This window comes from Notothenia rossii, assembly GCF_949606895.1.
Source record: "Notothenia rossii genome assembly, chromosome: 5".
NCBI lineage: Eukaryota > Metazoa > Chordata > Actinopteri > Perciformes > Nototheniidae > Notothenia > Notothenia rossii.
Window position 1 is genome coordinate 13,332,074 of NC_136903.1, and position 22,861 is coordinate 13,354,934.

A 22,861-nucleotide genomic window follows, 5' to 3' on the forward strand; every position below is an offset into this window, starting at 1 on the left:
CAGAACTTTAACACCGTAAGGGAGATATACTGCGCTGTGGAGGAGGAGAGGAGGAGCAGGAATGGTGATGCAGAGTCTGGGAAGTGTTGGGGGAATGGAAACGCTCATAAAAGGCAAAAAAGGGTTTTGTCTATTTTTTCCACTTTCCACTAAGCACAGACGTCTAATGCAATTTCACAGTCAGGTTTGGTTTACTTTAGCTCCTTTTCACTGCCCGAGGCCTGGTGGAGGCTGAGGATTGTTACGCTGTCTAATTACCAGCCACAGTGTCCTCCCACAGGCCTCGTAAACGCGCTTTCCACTTTCTTGGGAGTCACCGAAGGCATCAGTGCAGCTCTGTCACTGATTTTCGCGTTGCAGGAGAGCCAAGTCAACATTAACCCCCCCCTCCCTCCCTCCGCCTGTGTTTGGGCTTTCTGCCCCAGAACTGAGAAGCCCTGAGAAACCCAGCGTGTCGTTGTGACAAATTGCTGCTGCACAAACACAGAATTAGAGCCAAATTGATAATTCAGGTGTAATTTATTGTGTCAGAGGAGGTCATTGAATTGTGTCATGCTGTGAGTGAGAACATTAGGAAACAGTAGGTTTCCGTCGCCAGTGTGACGGCCTGTCTGGACTTAGCTGTTGTTTTGTTGAGTGTTTTCCAACTGTGCTGTTTTTGTTTAAAAAAAAGTAGTAACTGCTTCTGTGGCCTTATTATAAGGTAGTTTAGTTTGTCTATATTTGACGGCTGAAAACACAGGTATATTTGCACTGTTTATTAAATATGTAAGTTGACAATTAATCAAGGAAATGCCTTTTCACGGCCTTTAAATACCAGTATTGTAAATCAAGCTGGGTGAAATAGCAGGTAAACCTTTTGTATTGCATTTTTGTGATTTCCTTACAATAACCAACAAACACCACTAAAGCTATGACACACAACACGATGTACACATATTCATTTCCAATGTTTGACATTTGGTTTAAATAAAGAAAATGCAATAGATGAGGGGTTTGCCCTTTCTCAGCCAACATCTCCTTCACTTATCTTCCATTTTCCAGCACGTGGACTGCAGCTCTGAAGAGCTCGGATTCTCAGATTGTCAGCATGATAATATCTGTGAGTCACTTTCAAGCTCCATCAAGCGTGCATGTGCCTTCTCATGCATGAAAATAACCATACTAGATGGAAAAGGAAGACAACAAGCAATCAGCTGCGTAAAAGGCTCATGTATGAAATGTAAATTACTGTGAATGATAGTATTAACCAGCCAGTTGTGCTAGTTTACTGCTCTGACGACTGGGTTTTGCTTTTACAGCACCGAGTTGGCAGCAGCTCCTCCATGGTCACGGCAGAGTCCTGCTCCATTAGAAGCTCCTAGTATCAGTGAGGCTCTCCAGGCGCACTCACATAAACAGCCTTTTCGTTCTTACGCAACCCAACCTTTCATCTCCAAGCTCTGAGAGACAGAACCAGACTACATAGAAGTCTACATGGGCCCTTTGATGTGCCAAAACAAAAAACCCACACAAAATCAAGGCTGAGTGTCGCAGATAGCCTCTTGCACAGAGGGACTTGATAGGCCACAGTGGAGTTTGTTTCCTTTGAGACTCGGTCAAAACATTTGATCAACAAATACATGTGGATGGTGTACTACTCACTTACTAAACCAAACAGTGGATGCAGTCTGGTGCCACTGTGTTGAATGTTTGACAAGTGCTGGAGAATTCGTAAATAAAGCTTTGGTGTTAGGGCTTTCAGGCTTCAAACCCCTGGTGTAAGAATACACAATAAATTACTGTAACACAAACTATTTATTCACCTTTTTCAAAGACAAAAAGCAACAGTATAAATCACGAGATACAACATAATCCAAGCAGAACTTGATAATGAACCTACAATGTATATATCACTGCAAACAACCACATCAACAACAATACAAATACTAGTACTACACTGTAATGTGTGTTCAGCTAAAACTTTAAGAAACAACACTGACACAAAGCAAGGAAATAAATTCAGTTCAAACGTTATTACCTTGTTTTGCCTCAGGAAGACAGAGGAGATTATACTAAAAACATATGATAGTTTGCTGCCAATATTATGTCTAAAGAGGTAAAACCACACATGAATGACTTCGTAGATATCTCCTGGTTTTTCATGGACACCCTCCAGGAAGCAAAAAAACACAGACGAGGTTCCAAATGGAATTGTTTTTGTCCTAAAGCTTCAGTGCACCTACTGGGAGAAATAACAACTTTGTAGAAGTTATGCCCTTTGTTTCACCCTCTGCTAGATTCATTATGACGCCCAATAACTAGGAATACTTCAGGTCTAGCAGTGGCTTTCCATGATTTACAGCAATGCTGGTAATTTATAGACCGTCTTTAGAAGATATGTCTTTCAATCACGGCACAACATGACACACTCAATAAGGTCCAACCATTTTTATGGGACTCTCGCTCCATTGTGGAGATTTTCTCTACTTCTTTCCACCCGATTTAAACTGTTGAGAAAGAAACAAACAAGAGGAAAAAAATGATAACAGTGAAGTTCAGCTTACAGCAATAGAAAGTGCTGCCAAGTGAAAGGGAACCTTCCATAAAATAAATTTGAGATGATAAAATCATACTGAACTCATGTGAACCATTATCTGTACCATATCATATTCAACATTTCTCAATTTAGTTTCATTTGAATACTGATACAAATATATTTATAATACAAAGTGATTGTGGCATTGTCTGTATTGAGGTTTTTATCTTTTACTTAAACATTTTAGTCATGTTTGCGTTCATGCTCCAACAACATGGAGTGTCAGAGACTGGAAGCTTGATCAATATTGTTTCTACTTTCCACTTGTTTTTAGACATTTGTATTCAATCAATTTACGACTGGACCTAGATTTGAACTTCCCCTTATTGCGAAACAATGACTAGACCCCATTACGGTGCCCACAAGACTAGAGAATAACATTAAAGAACTTCAACACCAGCAATGTTTTTTTTTCCAGGAACCTTGTTCAGGTTACTGTGGGTAGCCCAAAGAACTCACTGCCCACATATTTCTTTGAAACTATTTTCCACCTATGAAGCCTGCACAAAGTGAATCACCAAGTCAATGTTCCTGGAAAGACACATTGCTGTTGAACACAAACAACATTCCTTTCACTGACACTGTATTGGGGTGAAGGTGGATCAATTGAGTCATTGAAGGAGACTCCAGTCTGAGCAACAAATAGAGTGAGTGTTGTTCATGCAAAAATTCCTCTTTGTCTTGTCCAGGAAAGTGATTAACTGCTAATCTGTGAAAGAAGGATACTACTTCATAGTTGTTACAAAAAGGGTTTTTGCAGGAACCAAACACTAGAAATTGACCTTCACGTGCCTACCAGGACAGACATAGAGACTGATGAAACCTTATATAAGTTGAAAATGAGATTAACATCCTTTATTGCATAACACAAGGACACTGGATTTTGTCCCAAATATCTTACAAAAAGAGTAGAATAGTTTATGGATAAGGGGATGTTTACATATTAAGATTATAACCTGTGTGTTCATACAAGAAACCCTGTCTCTTACTGTCCAGCATGATGACAGTATGTTTAAATGTGTATGCAATAAGGTCAATAAAGGAAAGGATACTCCCAAGTAGATGATGTGAACATGTCAGATGAAGAAGCCAGCCAAAACATGCCTGCTGCGCTCTGTAAATGAGCTACCTGCCTGCCTCAGAGTGTTAAGAGGGCAGCAGCGTGGATGCCAGTAAGCAGCCGGGCCCTGTCCACCACCATGGCTCCGAGCCACAGCCCACAGCAAGCTGCCGTGCCTCTGAGGTGCTGGGTAAACACCACTGTGTCAAAGCAAAAACAAACTACTGGAACCTGCCTGTTGTTTGACTTGCTCCCGCCAGTAACCAGTTGAGAACCACTTCCCCTGTGGGTGTGAAGTGGTGGGAGCTGCAGCACCCAGAGACGGGCTACACTTTCACACTGATCATCCTGAAGCCTCCCAATGAGCCCCTGTCATCGACTTACTACTGAGCACTTTTCTAAATCTGTCTGGAAAGGGAACCGGAAGCTGCCTCGTCCTAATATAACCCAGTGATAACTGCTAGCGATGTTTCTTAATCATTCACTCATGATCGGGTCTTCATTCTTCTTTGCCTCCTTCATTCTTTCTCTGTCTCCCAAGTCCTATTTTGTCCCTCATTACTGGCTTCATATGAGTGGAGTTGATGTGTGTCTCCTTGGATGTTCAGTATCTATGTTAGCTTGTTAGTGCACTGGATTTACTGGGACCCAAATTCAGAGTCCATCGAGGACACAACACCAAGTGAAAAAAAGAGATCTCGTGGTTTAGAGAAGGGAAGGAGAAAAAGAGAGAATGCTGATCTTACAGTATGTTTGGGATAATTAAGGCAGTGTTGAAGGGCCAGCAGATCAGACTGCAGGATCTCCTATCAGCTTGACCCAAGGGTTTCATGCACCACCTCCCTGTCCAATTAAATTCACTATGCTCTCACTTACAATCGGGTCTGCAAAGTCATGAATTCACACATCTGCTTACTTAAGTATGTGCACCTACACACATCTGTCTCACACTTTCTGCCCCAAGGTCTTGGAATATTTTTTTACTGATTCCACCTTTGTTCTTTTATCACTGCTCTCTGTCAAAGATATTCTGACGTATGCAGTGCTTGACTCAGAGAACCCCGCACCCACTTGAAAGTAGGTCAGATTTGACTCTTACTATACAGTATGAAGGCTTCAGAATTACAGCGGCTTAGCCGTGAGGACACCGTCAAAGCAGCAACCAAAGATCCTTGTTCTCACTTTCATGGTCGTTAGTGCCATGGTAAACTCTATATTGCTCATCATGGCTTTTAAAATCAGTTGTAATTTTCTTTTGCACCCACAGGTGGAAGCATTCTCATGACTGGTACCACATCCTCTTTGGAAAACAGTCCTTTTTGTTTTATGAGTGTTCTTTAAAAGAATTATGACATGTATATTTACATGATTGCCTTTGTGGTTAATGGTTGAATTTGTATGCATCAGTTGGAGAAAGTAATGTTGTATAAAGTAGCTTGTATTGCAGGACGCTGATAGCTGAACCCTCTAGTCTACCTGGTGCTTTTCATCTATTTCTCACTCTGAAAAGATGAGAGATACAGACTTTCTGTCAGCCTTGAAGAATTCTATATTTAGCATATGGACTACAGAAACGGTCTATTTTATGTTAACTTCACTGACAATATAGCAGGCTAAAAAAAGCCTAGATTTCCACATAATGAGCGATATTAAAGAAGTGAATTAGTGTGTGTGTTCGTATTCTTTCTATCTTTAATGTTACTTTCTCTTACTCCCTGTATTTTCCACTCTTGCATTTACATTTGCGCCCTCTTTGGAAAATCGCTTCATAGGCTGTCCTGAATTTAATTGGACACAAGGCAATGGTAATGCTAGAAGGCAAAAGGAAAATAGACATTACAGTGCTGAGAATTAATAGGGCTGCAGTATTCAGTCAAACTGAAGGAAAAGACACTTAGATACAGTCAGCCAGAAATGTCTGACCCAAACTGTCTGGCTCTAAGTCCAGGTGACTCGGAAAGCTTGGCCACGCCTCCTGCTCTGCCACATCCACCTGGGGAACAGCAGCCAGCTGGCAGGACACTTATAAATCCTTCCCTGCCTGCTGAAGGGGTAGGCGGGGGGGGGGGGGGGTTGGGGTAAGGAGAGCCATTCCTATTCACGCTGGCTAATGTTTTACAGGTTTTACCGCGGGGGTCAGTCATTGTGGGTCATTTGCGTCATCGCCGGAGGAAAGGGAACTATTTAGGGGGGGCTGCCAATGCAGAGGAGGCCATGTGCAGGGAATGAGGAACACACTTGTGTGTTTGTGAAGATTAGCACACATAAAAGCTGGTTGGCTGGCATCCACACACACACTCGCAATCCCTGTCTCAGGCACCGGCCTGTAAAGCGAACACTTAATGAAGAATTGCATGCCTGTTAACAATGCACATGTACATCATGATATATTTCACACTCTGCTCTCTGTTTTCCCCTCCCATACTCTTCACACTTTCTTCCTCAGACTCGGCTAATTTCTGAAGTGTGACTAATGGGATTTATCATCTTCACGTTTCCTGGGACAGACTTAGCCTGATCCTAAAAGCTCAGTGTTTGAGTCTCTACCAGAGATAGACCTGTCACTCTCCCAGGGTTAAAGCACGGGCAAAAAGGATGCCATGGCCTAGAGAAAACCACAATGGGAGTACTCCATATTCTGACCTCAAAACCGACGGCACGAAATGTGTCACAACCACTGACAAAGCAAATATCTTCCTATTGAAGCCTAAATGAACAGTACAAAAATATTTTGTATAACCTCATGTGTTTTGTTTTGTAATATTATCTATGTATAAGCCGTTATTCCTTGTGTATGCTCTCTGGACGACTCCTTCTGTATCACTCTAGTTCCCAGCTCTGCACATTCAGCAGGGTGAAAAAGAGGGGATCTGGCTGGGTAGACCTGGCAGCCCACCTCAAAACAGCATGCCAACGCCATTAGTGTATAATGGTCCAGTCAGGATAACTGCTGCGGCCTGGAGAGCGCAGAAGGGAACACAGCACTCACTTGTTTGTTTGTTTAACAAGACTCTGCTCATTTCAGTCTGCAAGGTGCCAGTGGGCTTTGTGTGGTTTAATTCCCAGGTGATTCAAACAATGCACAGTATGACAACAATAGCAGCCACTAAGGCCACAGCACACTTGTTTGGAAGAGTTCTGTCAGAATAAATAGGTTATGACACTACAATTTAGTAAGTCAAATCTAACATAACTTGGCGCTGTCACTCATCCTGTGGTCCAGACATTTCCCCAAAGGTAACTTATTTGTTGATCGGCTAATTATGGTTAGGGGTCACTTTCTGCCTACTTTTCATATGTCATTGGATCATGTTCATCAGAAAACATGGACAACATTAAGATAAATAGTGCATTTGCCCATCATCCACCAACTCTAATTTAACCACTTGAAAAAAATAAATTATTGATGTATATCTCTACTTAAAGACCTTTTGTCACATTTATGAATTACATAATAAAAGGCCACAGGATCAGTCGCGTACATTAATACAAAAATATAAAAGGTTCGAGCCACATTTGTCTCTATTTTGTTGCTCGTACTGTAGGTCTTATTTAAGCGATGAGAATTTGATAGATGTGTTCTGGTTCAGTGCACAGTGCATGTCTCAGACAACAGGGCTGGGTGTAACAGTTCCACTGTAAAATGTTTTTATGAAGCCATAAGTCTGACTGCGACAGAAGGCAATATTTCTTTTGGAGGAGGCGATCTACGTCAAAGAGGGGATTTCAAAGTTAATGAACAGTTGAATAACAAAACAATTTGGACCTGACCTTGGCATGAGAACTGAAGCAACCACTCTGAGGTTTGTTTTGGCGTAACAGTGACGTGTGGAAATGTACTATTTGATATTAAAGTATTCTAGCTTTAGGATCCGACTAAGGCTTTGCTATAAAATTACAACGTGACTAGAGAATAAGAATTGGAGAACAACAGAGTTCAGTCGACGGCAATTTTATTAAAGCAGTATGAAATGTGTTCATGCATGCTGCCTCCAGTGCATACATTATTTCATCTTTTATTCACAGCCCTGACGCAGCGAGTCCTCTGTTCTGTGTTTTGTGTGTGCTCATCAGAGAGGACCGCAAGCACACATACCCACATACCCACACACAAGCACAAATACCCACACACAAGCACACATACCCACACACAAACACACAGACACACACACATTTCCCCCACTATTTTCAGCTGCACCTAGAACATTTACAATCCCATCAAGATTCCCACAGGACTCCATTAAACAAACAGACAGTGACTGCTTGCTCAAGCATATGCCTTTAAATCACATCCCTACATCCTTTATAAATCACTGCTGAAGACATATACAGTCGGGACAGCACCTATGTTCTGACTGATATACTCAAAGTGTGTGTGTGATAATAAACAGCATGTGTACCTGTGTAGCGCATAAATCTCTGCTTCCTCTTTTTGCAGGTAGAAGGATTTGCATCACAGAGCCTGTTCCCCTAGAGGAGGCTCCGGCCAGCCCCATGGGCAGGTTTTACTCCATTAGCTTGTAAACGCTTGCTTTGTCAGGAAAATTCCCGGAAGGCTCTAGTTCCCCATGTAGAAGGAATGCAGGGGTCTGCGGGGACCAGGAAGGTACATGGGAACGAGAGCCTTTCCTGATAAACTCTGGTGGGCTTCTCTCTATGAGGCACAGCATAAAGCCATTAAGCATGGACCATCACGCTGATGGAAACCTGGCTTAGGGCAAAGCAAACAGGGAGAGGAGAGGTTAGTGTGCTAAGGGGGAAAAAGGCTGCAGGCTTCTTGAGTGACAGCAAGTTATCTTCTTTGGTGACACCCGCACTGGAGCTCACTGAGGCTTAACAAGCAATGCACAACATAAACTATGTTGTCTGCTAACCCTAACCAAAGACAAAGTAGTTATAATATGTTGTCACTGTTTCCGGGTCTTTGGCAAAGGTACATGATGTATGGTTTCAGTCGAACTCTTCTGAGAAGCGCCAACAGCTCTGTGACTGGACCACCCAGAGTTATTGTTTGCAGGCCCGCTGCAGAGGAGCATCTATTCACACTGTGACTGGGAGGGATACTTGCTTTATTTGTGCTTATAAGTATGTAAGCCAGGGATGGAAGTAGTAAAAGTGGTAATAATACCACAATTTTAAGTTATTCAAAAAGAAAAACATTTGTTTATTCGCCACATGGGGTAGTTCAGTGGGTTGTCCACACAATACTGACATTATAACATTGTACAGTCACTATTAGTTTAATCAGCACAGTGCGCTCATGCTTTGTCTGAACAGCCCTCTTACTTACTCTTGGATCTGTTTATGTTTTTTTGTGACAGATACACGCTCAGAGGTCAAATGTATATTTCCCTATCAAATGTAGCAGAGAAGACATGTACTGTAAAGGAGCATACAATAACATATTTGATTAATTGCACTTAGATAAATTGTGCGACTGGTTTTATTAGCACATGAGCAAGTTTAATTTCATACAGTCATACAGGACTGTCTCAGAAAATTAGAATATTGTGATAAAGTTCTTTATTTTCTGTAATGCAATTAAAAAAACAAAAATGTCATACATTCTGGATTCATTACAAATCAACTGAAATATTGCAAGCCTTTTATTATTTTAATATTGCTGATTATGGCATACAGCTTAAGAAAACTCAAAAATCCTATCTCAAAAAATTAGAATAGTTCCTCAGACCAAGTAAAAAAAAAAGATTTATAACAGCAAAACACAATCAAACATTTGAAAATGTCCATTAATGCACTCAGTACTTGGTTGGGAATCCTTTTGCACGGATTACTGCATCAATGCGGCGTGGCATGGAGGCAATCAGCCTGTGGCATTGCTGAGGTGTTATGGATGCCCAGGATGCTTCAATAGCGGCCTTTAGCTCATTAGCATTGTTGGGTCTGGTGTCTTTCAGCTTCTTCTTCACAATACCCCACATATTCTCTATGGGGTTCAGGTCAGGGGAATTTGCAGGCCAATCGAGGACAGTAATGCCATGGTCAGTACACCAGTTACTGGTGGTTTTGGCACTGTGGGCAGGTGCCAGATCATGCTGGAAAATGAATTCCTCATCTCCATAGAGCTTTTCAGCAGACGGAAGCATGTAGTGCTCTAAAATCTCTTGGTACACAGCTGCATTTACTCTGGGCTTGATGAAACACAGTGGACCAACACCAGCAGCTGACATGGCTCCCCAAACCATCGCTGACTGTGGGAACTTCACACTGGATTTCAAGCAACTTGGATTTTGCTCCTCTCCAGCCTTTCTCCAGACTCTGGCGCCTTGACTTCCAAATGAAATACAAAACTTGCTTTCGTCTGAAAAGAGGACTTTGGACCACTGTGCAACTGTCCAGTGCTTCTTTTCCTTAGCCCAAGTCAGACGCCTCTTCCGTTGTCTTGAGTTCAGAAGTGGCTTGACCATGGGAATACGGCTATTGTAGCCCATTTCCCGGACACGTCTGTGAACAGTGACTTTTGATACCTGGACTCCAGCTTCAGTCCACTGTCTTTGAAGCTCCCCCAAATTCTGGAAGCGACTCTTCTTCACAATGCTGTTAAGGCTGCGGTCATCTCTCTTGGTTGTGCAGCGTTTCCTGCCACATTTCCCCCTTCCAACAGACTTTTTGTGGATGTGCTTTGAAACTGCACTCTGTGAACAGCTTGCTCTTTGAGAAATTTCTTTTTGTGTCTTACCCTCCTGATGGAGGGTGTCAATGACGGTCCTCTGGACAGCAGTCAGATCAGCAGTCTTCCCCATACTTGTGATTTAGTTTACTGAACCAAGCTGAGTGTTTTTCAAGGCTCAGGAAACCCTTGCAGGTGTTTCGAGTTAATTAGACGATTCAAGTGATTCGTTGAACACCCTACTAGTATACTTTTTCATGATATTCTAATATTTAGAGATAGGATATTTGAGTTTTCTTAAGCTGTATGCCATAATCAGCAATATTAAAATAATAAAAGGCTTGCAATATTTCAGTTGATTTGTAATGAATCCAGAATGTATGACATTTTTGTTTTTTTAATTGCATTACAGAAAATAAAGAACTTTATCACAATATTCTAATTTTCTGAGACAGTCCTGTATATGACTGACTGATACATTCATAACTTATAAGAAGTTGGTTTTCTGTTTGTACACACTGTGTTTGAGTGTATGGTTGTAGGGTAAACAACCTTAACTATATCCATACATATATATATGTCTTTGCAAGGCTCAGTTCTCGTGTGTGTGTGTGTGTGTGTGTGTGTGTGTGTGTGTGTGTGTGTGTGTGTGTGTGTGTGTGTGTGTGTGTGTGTGTGTGTGTGTGTGTGTGTGTGTGTGTGTGTGTGTGTGTGTGTGTGTGTGCAAAGAGCATTAAGGTCTGATGTTTATACACGGAAGGAATCCTAGTAAAAATACACAAAGCATTTGTTTTTTTCTTCGTACTCAAAAACACGGAGCAACATCTTTCTTGAAAGGACTTTTCCTGGTTCGTCTTGATGAGTAAATGGTGGCTGGCGCACACACACACACACACACACACACACACACACACACACACACACACACACACACACACACACACACACACACACACACACACACACACACACACACACACACACACACACACACACACACACACACACACACACACACACACACACACACACACACACACACACACACACACACACACACACACACACACACACACCAAAAGGCTACTTGTGTTTACCTAGCCATGTGACTGAAGCTACGGTACATCCAGTGACATCAGCTTACATTCCTCACATTCATCAGTCACAGTTCTCACTGATACTGTCTCAGATGCTTCAGAACAGAAGGAGCATAGATCATACACTATAAAAGCTGGGCCTGAGATAGCTATATTTATTTTTTCCTGATAAAATCAATAAGCAAAACATTATGTTTGCCATCCGTTTTCACAAGCTGTTGTGCGCTCATGAGCAGCTATTGCCTGAAATACTCTTCCTGTTCCACTTAAAAAATAGAACCCATAAATAATTGCAAAACTGCTGTCAGGAGATGAACACAGGGAACAAAGAACTCACTACATAAATATGCATGGAAACTCCGGTTCTGTTTAGTGTCGTGTCTGCAGCTTATTGTTGGATTAGTGTACATTTTCTCTTGTTTTAGAAAACAACTGTGAAAATGAGTATACAACAGTCTAAGACAAACTTGTGTAGCACTTTAAAATAAACAACAAAGTTTACTAAAGTGCTGAACAGTCACAGAATACAATAAAGGAAAATTAAAAATAAACAATTTCAGCAGAACAAAACATGTAATCTAGGTGTAAAGCTTAACTATCAAATGCCAAAGAAGAGAGGTGGGTGTTCAGCAGCGGCTTAAAGTAGGCTGAGCAGTTTTTATATGAATAGATCAAATGTTTAGGGGTGGTCACCGCAAACGCTGTCTCATTTCAATCTGTACTATCAGTACAGCATCAGATTGACAAATGGTGTTAAAAGTTATTGTTAAACATATTTTTGATCAAATTGTGTTTATGCTGTGGGCTGAAAAGCAGTGAATGTCCAGACTAATACAGAAAGCATGACAATAATCTTCTTTGTCCATGAGATAAAGCTACTCGTGACCTGTCATACTACATATTTACATAATAGAAAACAGTTTGTGGTTGATTTTTTACTGAATAATTTAGTAGTAACAGGAGGGCATGTCCTAATCAATAGGTTTTGACATTTTATAAGCTGTACACCATGTGCTCATAACAACCCTGTCTCAAAAATAATCAATTATTTTGCTTTAATATGCTTTCAAGGAAAGGTTATGCAGCCAAGACCGTTTCTATCAACCTAATGAGGAAAATCTCACTAAATCTATGACATCTCCCAAAAATCTAACTAGAAAATGTATTAAAATTGCTCTCATCGATGCTTACAAAACAATATCTACTTCTAGTAACTCAAGTAGGGAAAACTGTTTTGGTACTCATAGCACTTATAATCTGAATGATATGAATCTTTGTCAGTGGCGAGCCGTGACTTTTATACGGCCCTCTGTCTTGATGGCGGGGTCATGCAGCTGATCCTTTGCCACTCCAATTTATCATTGTAACTCAATCTTGAAAATGACTCGGTTAATAATTTCGCAACGATGTCATCACTATCACTGACATGAGCCGTCATGAACGAACTTATGCTAATCATAAATCTATCGATCGAAAATAATAAAAGTAGGGTAGACATGTGGATATTATCCGGCTGAACAAAACGTGCGTTTATCAAACAGGTTCGTTTTCGACAGACCTTATTTCGAGCTATTTTCCAAAATCCTATGGAGAAATCCCATTGCTTTTTTGTAGAGGGAACCCAACGGCAGCTTACTTCCGGACTTTAGGACGCGTCACTGCACCACTTGCATAAACTTCAGAGCGGGCAGAACTTGTCATACAGTCCACGAAAATAAAGCCCACCCATTTAGAGGGAAGATAAGATTGGTCAATTGTACTGTCACTTGACATTAGCCTCTGTGAATTTACAGCAGGACCACCAATTAGCTCCTGTCTTCACATAACTCGCAGAGACCATGGCAGAGACGAGCTTCTTTCATTTAACTCTTTACATTCAAACAGAAACTGAACAGGCAGATTCGAAGGATTTATTTCTTTGGCATGTTATTTTAAATTCAATTAAATGAAGTTATTTTGGTAAAACTAATGAAAAATATAACAAATCTTTTTTTTTATTTTTTTTTATTTAAAAATAAAAACAAATTGTATTAATGTTTTCAAATATTATTTTTTGGAATATCTTAAGCCCTCAGAGATTTGACAAAAGTAAATTCACAGGAGACTCATAATGTAACCCCTGGTGTTTAAATGTACATAAACACAGGAAACACCAGAGTCCCTTTGTTGTGAAAACACTTGTCCGTTCCCTCTCCTGAATAGTTCTTCTGTCCAACAAAATGGTGGCTCGAGACCTTGCATTCTGGTGCTGAAAGCCACAAAACTCTCACAACAAGGGAAAGTTTAAGACAACATAACTCTAAAGGGGCTTTGAAATTCTCAGCCTGTCCTAAACAGTCCTCTCTGCGGCACAGCTGAGGAAACAATTTGCTGAGACCTTTGCCTTTTACATTCTGCTCCCCACGACACGGTCCAACGACACCGCAGAACAGCAGGCTCATCTTGCTACCATCTGAAAAAGCAGGGAAAACATGATGGAGAGTCTGATGGAGGCTGTGTTTAACCTCACTCGGTCATTACATTGTCCAACTCCGCGTTTGTTATTCTCTTAATTGGCCAATCAGTAATGGTGGCAGGGCGATTAATCAAACAATGAAAAGAGAGATTAATCCTGGTTTTAAGATCATGTTCAGCAGAGGTTCACATCCTGTACAAGTTCCACAAAGTTGGTCTGTAGCCTGAAGCTAGTGTGACTTCTCATCTCTTATTGCTGTAATTGCACTTTCCGTAGACCATGTAAAAGCAGAAACAAATAATGTCTGCTCCAGCTCTGGATAAATGAGGACCATCAGCCAAGATTGTTTTCACAATCCTAGCTCGAAAAATGCCCAATTTGAAAGGATAATCCAGTATAATGGGAAGTAGTTCAATTAATTAGGGAGGTAGACCAGAAGAGAGGTATCATAAAACAGAGCCATAAACAGCTTCAGCTGCATGGTTGATAAGGCTGTACCGTGCAAGACTTGTAAATACAAAATGGCCACCTTGGAGTTAAACACTGTGGACGTTTGGGCATATGGTCCTTTTTTTCCATCTAAAAAATCTGCATGTTGATTATGTGCATGTGTGCATTGATTTAATGGAAAACAGACCCCTAAACAAATTAGTTCTCCCCATATAATTATTAGATTAGTCCAGCTGGGACAGCCTGAAGCAATGAGATCTGTTCAGAAAACCATCAAGAGAAGGAGTGTGTGTTTGTGTGGTTGATGGGGGGGGGGGGGGGGGGGTTGTCTTCATGCAAACACTGAAGACAACAATGGTGGAAGAGAAACTGAAGACTTTACCCAACCTGCATCAACATCCAAAACATTTACTGTCAGTGATTACATAATTACAGAACTAATCGCAGCAACAATAACGAGCTGTCAGAAGTTGGAAGCCAAAGGCTAAATGGCTCCTGTCAGGTCGAAAGCAGATTGTTTTAGTAGAGCAGTGCATTTTCCATGTGTCACATTTCATTCCAATCTTTTTATACACTCTGATACCAACTGGTAGATTAACACTGATGGGCTCTGACACGACAGCATAACTGATAAGAGGGGTTCACTTAAAAGAATAGTTCAGTTTACAGTTAAATTACAGCGACTCTCGTCTCTCTGCGTTGGATGTAAGCCATTAAGACTGGAATAATTTGTTTATGTATTAAAACGAAAAAAATATAACATGTCAATCAGTGATTTTAAGAGATGATGGTAGAAGGACAGGCAAGGCAAGCTGTCCCACATGATTCAGTCTTTATGCTACGCTAAGCAAACTGACTGAAGCAGAGTCGTATCAATCTCTATCTGAACTATTTATTTGACAATAGATCTCCCACTTTCTAAACATTTTGCATTGTTTAAACCCTCACTGTCAGTATCTTAACCTCAGCTTGTCCCTGTCCTTGGCTGGATTTGATACCTCTGCTGAGCTGGCAGTGCCATAATAAACCGTGCGAAACCAGGGGACCTGTGTTGGCAGAAAGGGCCTCGCCCCGGGCAATAACCCTCAACTGTGGCTCATTGGGTTATGGTTCGATAGTGCTTGCAAGCTCTGGGGTCAAAACTCCAGTCACATGCAACAACGCACTAATGGGTATGTCTCTGCTGTCCCTGGGCCCCAGGAACAAGGCAAGGACAAGTCAGCCAGAAACCCAGCCGTGACTCCGGACTGAGCTGTAAGGCGGCACTTTTTTTATTGCTGTCATCTGGAAAGGCTGCCTTTCTGGCAAACCACACAGAAACACACTCATGAATTACCACTCTTGTTTCCTCTGTGTGTTTTTTCCCTCTCTCACACACTAAAACAGAGATACTCAGCACACACATACATGCACCTGTGTCAGACGGCCTGTTTTCCACTGGGGCATAATTGATTGGAAAATTAAGACGGACACCTGTGCGCTGCGGGCCCTGTTGATCGGAGAGAGACTCTATTACACTGATCTGCTCCCGACACAAACACATCACACAGACAACCAGTCAGTCTTCATTGTGAGCCACCCATCACGCTCCTGTATGGAAGAGTGACGGAGACGAGTATCAACATGACAGAGCGGCAGTTAGATCACTGCTGGTTTGGCAGATCCCTTTTTGTGAGCAACTATACACCACTTTCAGTAGGGGAAGGAAATGGGTTGAAATGGGCAGTGTAATGCTTTCAGCCCCGGCCTCTCTGAGCAATGACAACAGAAACAGCGCAGAGCCATTAACAGCTTCCCTGTGTGAGTGTCTGAGAGCCAGACAGACTGGCCTCGCTAGCTACAGATTTAGGCTGATTATTTACACTTTGACCCAGACTAACATTCAGGGGCTCGGAAAAACTCTGATGCTTAAAACCTTTCGGTGACTTAAACCATGAAGGAAACTGGTTATTGGATCCACAAATATCTGACCTAATGTGAAACTTAGTTCCAATTAATCAATAGAGTATTTATGCACTCATGCAACGCCAAAGTGATAATTGTTCACGTTGCTTCTCGAAGATTCGGTAATAAACTAAACCTGAACTTGCTTTATTGTCCTCTGGCACCCTAGGGGATGGCTGGAGCTGAATTAATCTTACATAAGCATGGATACACCAGGGAGTATGTTTCCTTTTCATCCGAGGCTGTCCTCTCACCAGAGCGAGGAACAAGAAAGGAAAAAGGCAAAACTGTGAAGAGGAAGAGCCTTTAGAAAAGAGAGGGGTCGGCCGTTCACTGGAATTCAACAGTGCATGAAAGACGGAGAAAAATGAATACATCTGGCGTGGAAATAGGAGAGGTGGTTTGTCAGGCATTACAGAGTTTTGAGAAGAGAAGAAAGGGGAAGACACAGAGTAAAATGGGGCTAATCATGAAAGAGACAGAGCTGGGAGGCAAGAAGAGACTGAGGATGAGTAAAATAGGGAAAGGGAAATAAGAGAGGGAGAGGATCAGATTGGGAGATGGGGATGAAATTTAAAAAAGTGGAAGGTAAAAGAGAGCAAAGTGTGCGTCTCTAATCATATGGGCACATTGTGAAACTACAGACTAGGGGGAGGTGATTTTTAGCTCGAGGAGTAATGTCTCCATCCGGAGCCAGAGCTTCGAGCGCACATAGGACGAGATGTGGGGGAAAGAAAAAAAAATGAACGCACCTCCCCAGAGTGGGGAGCACTGTGTTACCATGGAAACAGCTCTGACGTCAGAGCAGGCATTATGTGATTACTCATAGAGTCTGTTGAGGAGCGGGCCAATAAAACAGGGACCATTACTCACACACAGGGAGATGGCCAGAGCTCAGGTTACACACACCCTTGCATATGCACACGCACTCACACATGCATGCACAAGACACACACACACACAAGTTAACGCATATGGGAACACATTTGTATACACACACAAAGTACCAACTCATTCTAGCGGCTCCACTTTAAATAAAAAGCAGACAGATGGTAAACTGTGTGAACATTTTTACAATCCAAATTCGTCACACCTTTACAAGGGCTCCTGATTTGGAATGCAAATCTTGCAAATATAACGTTGGCTTGATAACGTTGGTGCAGAGGAATGAAGCAAGAAGAGAGGCTCACAACTTAAAACACGAGTGTCCCATCGATGACTGAGAAGTCTAACTCTTTGCCCGACAACAGGGAGCGCAAAACACAGCCTCATCGAACAACCACAACCAGGATATCGCTGGCAGAATCTGCGTGTTCTGCATTCCACACACACTCTGACCCATGTCTGACAAAGTACATCAAACATGCACACACACATGCACACTTCCTCTCGCCGTCTCCCACACATTCTCCACTGGGAGTTAAAACACTGTTATGGCTGATAAGGATCCAGGCAAACAGTGTGGATAAACAGTCACTCTGGTAATTAAGAACCACGGGCCTATCAGAGACGAGTATGCCGAGACAAACATGTGATCCAGACTCCATTACTGGGGCCCGTATGCATTCCCACCACAAAGACCATTAGGAGGGTCAAATCAGATGGGGAGATTCACAAGAACTGAAAAAGCCCAGACTGGCACCAGACGTTTCAGCTGGGGTCTTATTAATTGTGTCTTCAGTCAAAACATCTATTGTGCATCTCCAGCGACAAAAAAATCAACATTTTGTGACACAAAATTCCACATAATATTACGTATGGATTTTAAAAATTGTTTTTCTGTTAAAACATTGTTAAATTACTATCTTGCATGGGAGGCTCAGCCCTGCTTCTTACTCCTCATTTTATAAATAAAAAATGTAGGAAAGGCAGCTGCTGCTAATGTGGTTGTACCAATTTAGTTTCACTAATTGTGTCCTGGGGCCTCATTTATAAAGGGATATATATCATTATGCTCAAAAAATGGCGTACACCAGTTTCTACGCAATGTTTGCGATTTATAAAATACTAACTTGGCGGGAAAACGTGCGGTCCTCCACGCAAACTCTAACCCATGCGTACGCGCACTAAGCACACAACCGGGAGAGAAGAGAAACTGCGACACCGTTGGCAGAAGGAAGAATGGAGAGAAATATGTGTAAATAATACCATAAATAAAATGTTACCTCTCATTTATCATATATGAAGAATTCATTTTCATAAATTGATTAAAGCCAATCTTAAAACGATTAAACAAACGCCTGTTTGAGACTGCTCAGTGCACACAAAAACATAACTTGGAGAAATAAATAAATACGGATATGTTATTTAAAACCACCTCGAATATGTTGTGTTAATGTTATGAAATGTTTTCTCATAAATGATGCGGTAAGCAGGAGGACAGAATTACGTCTAAACTGACGCCGTTTTGCATTTCTATAGGTTGTAGATAAGAGCATGGTTTTATATACTATCATGTTTAATCATGTTTTATGCCGTTTGCTAAGACTTGATAAGTCGCTCATAAAACACAGGAGGTATGGAAACTAAGAACACCATACAGTATGTGGTAAATTGTACAGCTAATATAACACAACACATTAGTTGGGGGGGGGGGGGGGGGGGGTTGAGATGCACAGGCTTCAGTGGAGACGCTGCGCACAGCTGATCGACAGCTGGGACGCAAACCACCAAATACCAAAACATAATTCAGATCCAGTCGACATTACTCCACTCCGGAGGGATTCCCCGATAATTTCTTAGTTTCTCATCAAGGGGGTGTCTTCTGTCCCCGGTACAAACACACTGCCTGAGGAATGCTATGTGTATTCGTTTTGTCATTAACCTTTTTCGGACTACTTATTTATTTATTTTGGTGACGATCCGACTTCCATACTGCTACTCTGTTTCAAACTGCATCCACCAAGCAATATGATTTATCTCGAACTCCCCAAAATAACCAAAATCTGACACGGTGTGAGATGTCTTTTTTAGCTGTTCTGTCGTCATTTCTTGCTATCTTCTTCAAAAAGTCAGTCAAAATGAATGAATGAATGGGCGTTTCTTTGACTATTTATAGGCAAATATGGGCGTTACGTGAAGCCCGCAAAAGCTGCACCGCATTTCGAGTCGATTGTGATTTAAAAAAGGGAAACCGGCGTAGGTGAATCGGACAGAACATTTATGTACCTATTTTTCGGATTTCTTCTTCGTAAGCAACCTTCCCACGTCAATCCTACGCACGGCGTTATACATGAGGCCCCTGGGCTGGGGACGTAACAATGAACAAATGTATTACAGTGCGTTAAATAAGACGAACAAGATGCATCACATTACTGAAGTGGCTTGTAAGTTGTGTTGAGCTTTTCTAGTCACCCGTCTATTAAGTACAGTGCTTATAATAGATACAGATATATTGCTTGTTTTATTGAACGATAAAACAAAAACAAAAAAAATGAGCAATGAATTTGAGCAAATTACTTTTAACTTTACCTTGAAAATAGTCTGCTGTGAGTGAGACAACATTGACCAAAACTGTAGCTTCTGTCAGAATATACATGTCTCTTGTATTTGTATATTAAGATGTAAGTGTGATCTTTATTTAGCATCAGTCTATCTTCACATGCCGTCAACTGTCCTTAACCTGTTAATGTGCATGACGCAAGTTCAGTTATTGCATTTGGGACAATCGCTCCATGTCACTTCTCTGCCACAAATATGACTGAGCTCTGGCCAAAACCTGATATACGATACTCTGCAGCATCACTAATTTGGTTACAACGATACCATATCTCAGTTGATCTGATTACAAGCCCAACAGCTCTGTCCCTGCAAAGTGTGTAATTGGGCTAATTTGTGCAACCATTAGCAAGCACACATGGATACATGCATGCATCACAGTTTGAGTGTGTGCACTATGTGCGTGAGAGTGTGTGTGCAAGCTGCAGTCCACCTGGCAGGACAGTAAACTTAATGAGTCTCGTTTTCATGCAGCATGCACAGCCACATCCACCGCCCGAGGCTCTGACCAGGTGCTCTGACACGACACATATTCAAACAACGTGAGCAGGGTCTCTCTCGCATATCAGCGTGACCAACAGCATACCACCCAGAAGGAACAGTTCTCTTTAAAAAGTTTTCTGTAATGACATTACCTGACTATAACTAACTTTTTTAAATGTGGGAGGCTTACTGCCAAAATGATTAGAAACAGGGTGATTGTGTTACTTTTACAAATGTAATTTATAACAGACTAACTTGATTAAGACTAACTTAAGTATAACCACATTGATTTGCTTTGAACTGTATTTCCAACTGTTAAAGTTAAATTGAGTTAAATGGGCTATCTACTCCAATTTCATGGCAGTAAAATTATTGATGGTACTTAAACTATTACTATCAACAATAGTGAATGTATTATTTATGTCAAATGTTGAATATTTTAAAGAGAATTTGTTACTGAAAAAATAAATCTGATTATTTATTTATATTATATTGACAATTATGCATTGAAGGTGTTAACCCTAACCCTGAGCCTGTTTTTCAGGTTTCAGGCAAAAAAATGACATGCCCAGAACAAATGACTATATATTCACTTCGAAAAGGGGTAAATTAATAATCTTTTTTCTCAAAGAAATGATACACCTGTGAGTTGGATGTAGAAGAGTCAGAATCAATATAGATGTTTTTTATTTTAAAGTAAATTCAGATTGAACATAGTCAAAAAATGTAAATTATTATAGTTATAGTTAAACCATTAGTTATAGTGAAAACCACCCTTGAATGATGGGATAGTAGATAAAAAGCTTTAGGAATCCAAACTATAACATATAATAAGTACCCTGTATCAAGATTGATGCAAAACAAGTGTAATTTGACCTTTTTAGAGAGGTTTAGAAGAAAAAGAAACACCTCCCGCCGGGGCACCGGGCGGTTAAGACTGAATATTAGTGTACATGGGTCACAACATCAAGAGCATTAATGCTTCTCTCTGCTGCAATGATTTTATAAACATGAATTACCAATGTAGTAAAGAACAAAACATCTGCTGAGCTACAAACAGTAATATCAGCATGTGTAACCGTGTAAGCCTCACAAGATGATTTCTCATCAAAACAAGGATGACCCCTCATCAAATCACCTTCCTCAAATTCACCAGTTTGCAACTACAGTAAAATATCTGTCAAATAAAAAACATAATAAATATACATAAAACACCAGGGAGCTTTAAGTTCAATAGATGATCCATAAATGCAGTAAAATACAATCCAGTTTTATCCATTACACTTGTATTAAGAATGCCTCTATGTTTAAAGATAAGGGGGCGGCAGAACTTTGGCACAGTTGGAAGTATCGCGGCCTGGCCCGGGTCCATACATGGTCCAGTCAACTCAGACATAGCAACACAAATATACTAATGAATCACAGCTGCAGGGTCGAAAGAGAAGGACTCCTCCTTACTTAACTTCCCAAAGATCTTTGCAAAACAATCCCTCACTCCTCTCCTCTCATTCTCACTCGCTCCTCTTCTCTCACTAAAGTCAGGGACCTGCACTCTAGAGGACCATTTCAGCAGCCATTACAGTAGTGGAGACTTTTTCTGCAATAATAACTGTGGTGCTACTGATGATAGGCCTTTCAGAGTTCACTCTCTCCAACCCCCTTTACTCATGAACATGTGTCAGACTTTTTTTAGGGCTAATGATTCAAGAAGTGACCCAGGAGGGGATGAGTGTTAGAATTTGTTGAGGCTCCAAATGTGTGAGAGTGAGAGTTTATTTTGTAGCCCACAGGGTATAGCTTCAGCTTGCTGCCAGGCCCAGCGGTTATAAACAAGTTGGCCAGAGCAATGCAACCGGGGAAGCGGTGAAGGGCACTACAGGACTTTGAAAAGTGTGTGTGTGTGTGTGTGTGTGTGTGTGTGTGTGTGTGTGTGTGTGTGTGTGTGTGTGTGTGTGTGTGTGTGTGTGTGTGTGTGTGTGTGTGTATGTCCATCATGCATCATCTCCCCTAATGTTTTCTCTCAAATGTGACCTCTGGTTCCAGTTCCTTTCCAGCAGCTGACCACCATATGTAAAAGGCCCGCACAGGTCCACTGAATCCCTGTCTAATGGGCTGCACAGATGCCACTTTCCTGGAACAATTACTCCTGTGTGTGTGTGTGTGTGTGTGTGTGTGTGTGTGTGTGTGTGTGTGTGTGTGTGTGTGTGTGTGTGTGTGTGTGTGTGTGTGTGTGTGTGTGTGTGTGTGTGTGTGTGTGTGTGTGTGTGTGTGTGATCCTGTCTTTCTCCGTGCAAACAGACCCTAAAGTTCCACACACTTTCCTCAATATGTTTCATCACTGTCTGGAAACAATGAAAGGTGCTGGGTAAGAAGTGAGGAAGGGGGAAAAAAGAGAAGGAAGAATTATGGAAAATGGCACGGTGGGAGAAAGGGAAACACATAAGGGGGAAAGTTATGCTGCTGTTTGGACAAGCGTTGTTGAGGGTAAGTAAAAAGGGAAGTACGTAAACTAACAGCAGGTCAGTGGCGGTGAGGGGAGGAGGAGAGGGAGAGAGTGAGGGCAGATTATTGACTTAATGGCAGAATCGAGGCTGTCAAGGGCTTCAGAGACACTGTTTGTGTAGTTTGGACTGGGCCTGGTAGAGTGTGCGGCGTGATGATGGAA

The 22,861-nt window shown here is 41.5% G+C and overlaps 1 protein-coding gene across 3 annotated transcripts in view; it reads right to left on the minus strand.

Moving 5' to 3' along the window:
- LOC307039658 (cGMP-inhibited 3',5'-cyclic phosphodiesterase 3A-like) overlaps positions 1-22,861 on the minus strand; it is an 82,691-nt gene that overhangs the window by 43,114 nt on the left and 16,716 nt on the right. The window contains exon 1 of one of the 3 annotated variants that reach the window (XM_079681923.1): positions 12,925-12,997. The exons of the other annotated variants lie outside the window; for them this stretch is intronic. The gene's annotated coding sequence lies outside the window, so the exon portion shown is untranslated. Of the gene's footprint in view, positions 1-12,924; positions 12,998-22,861 lie in introns of those variants that run through there. 3 annotated transcript variants of the gene reach the window in all.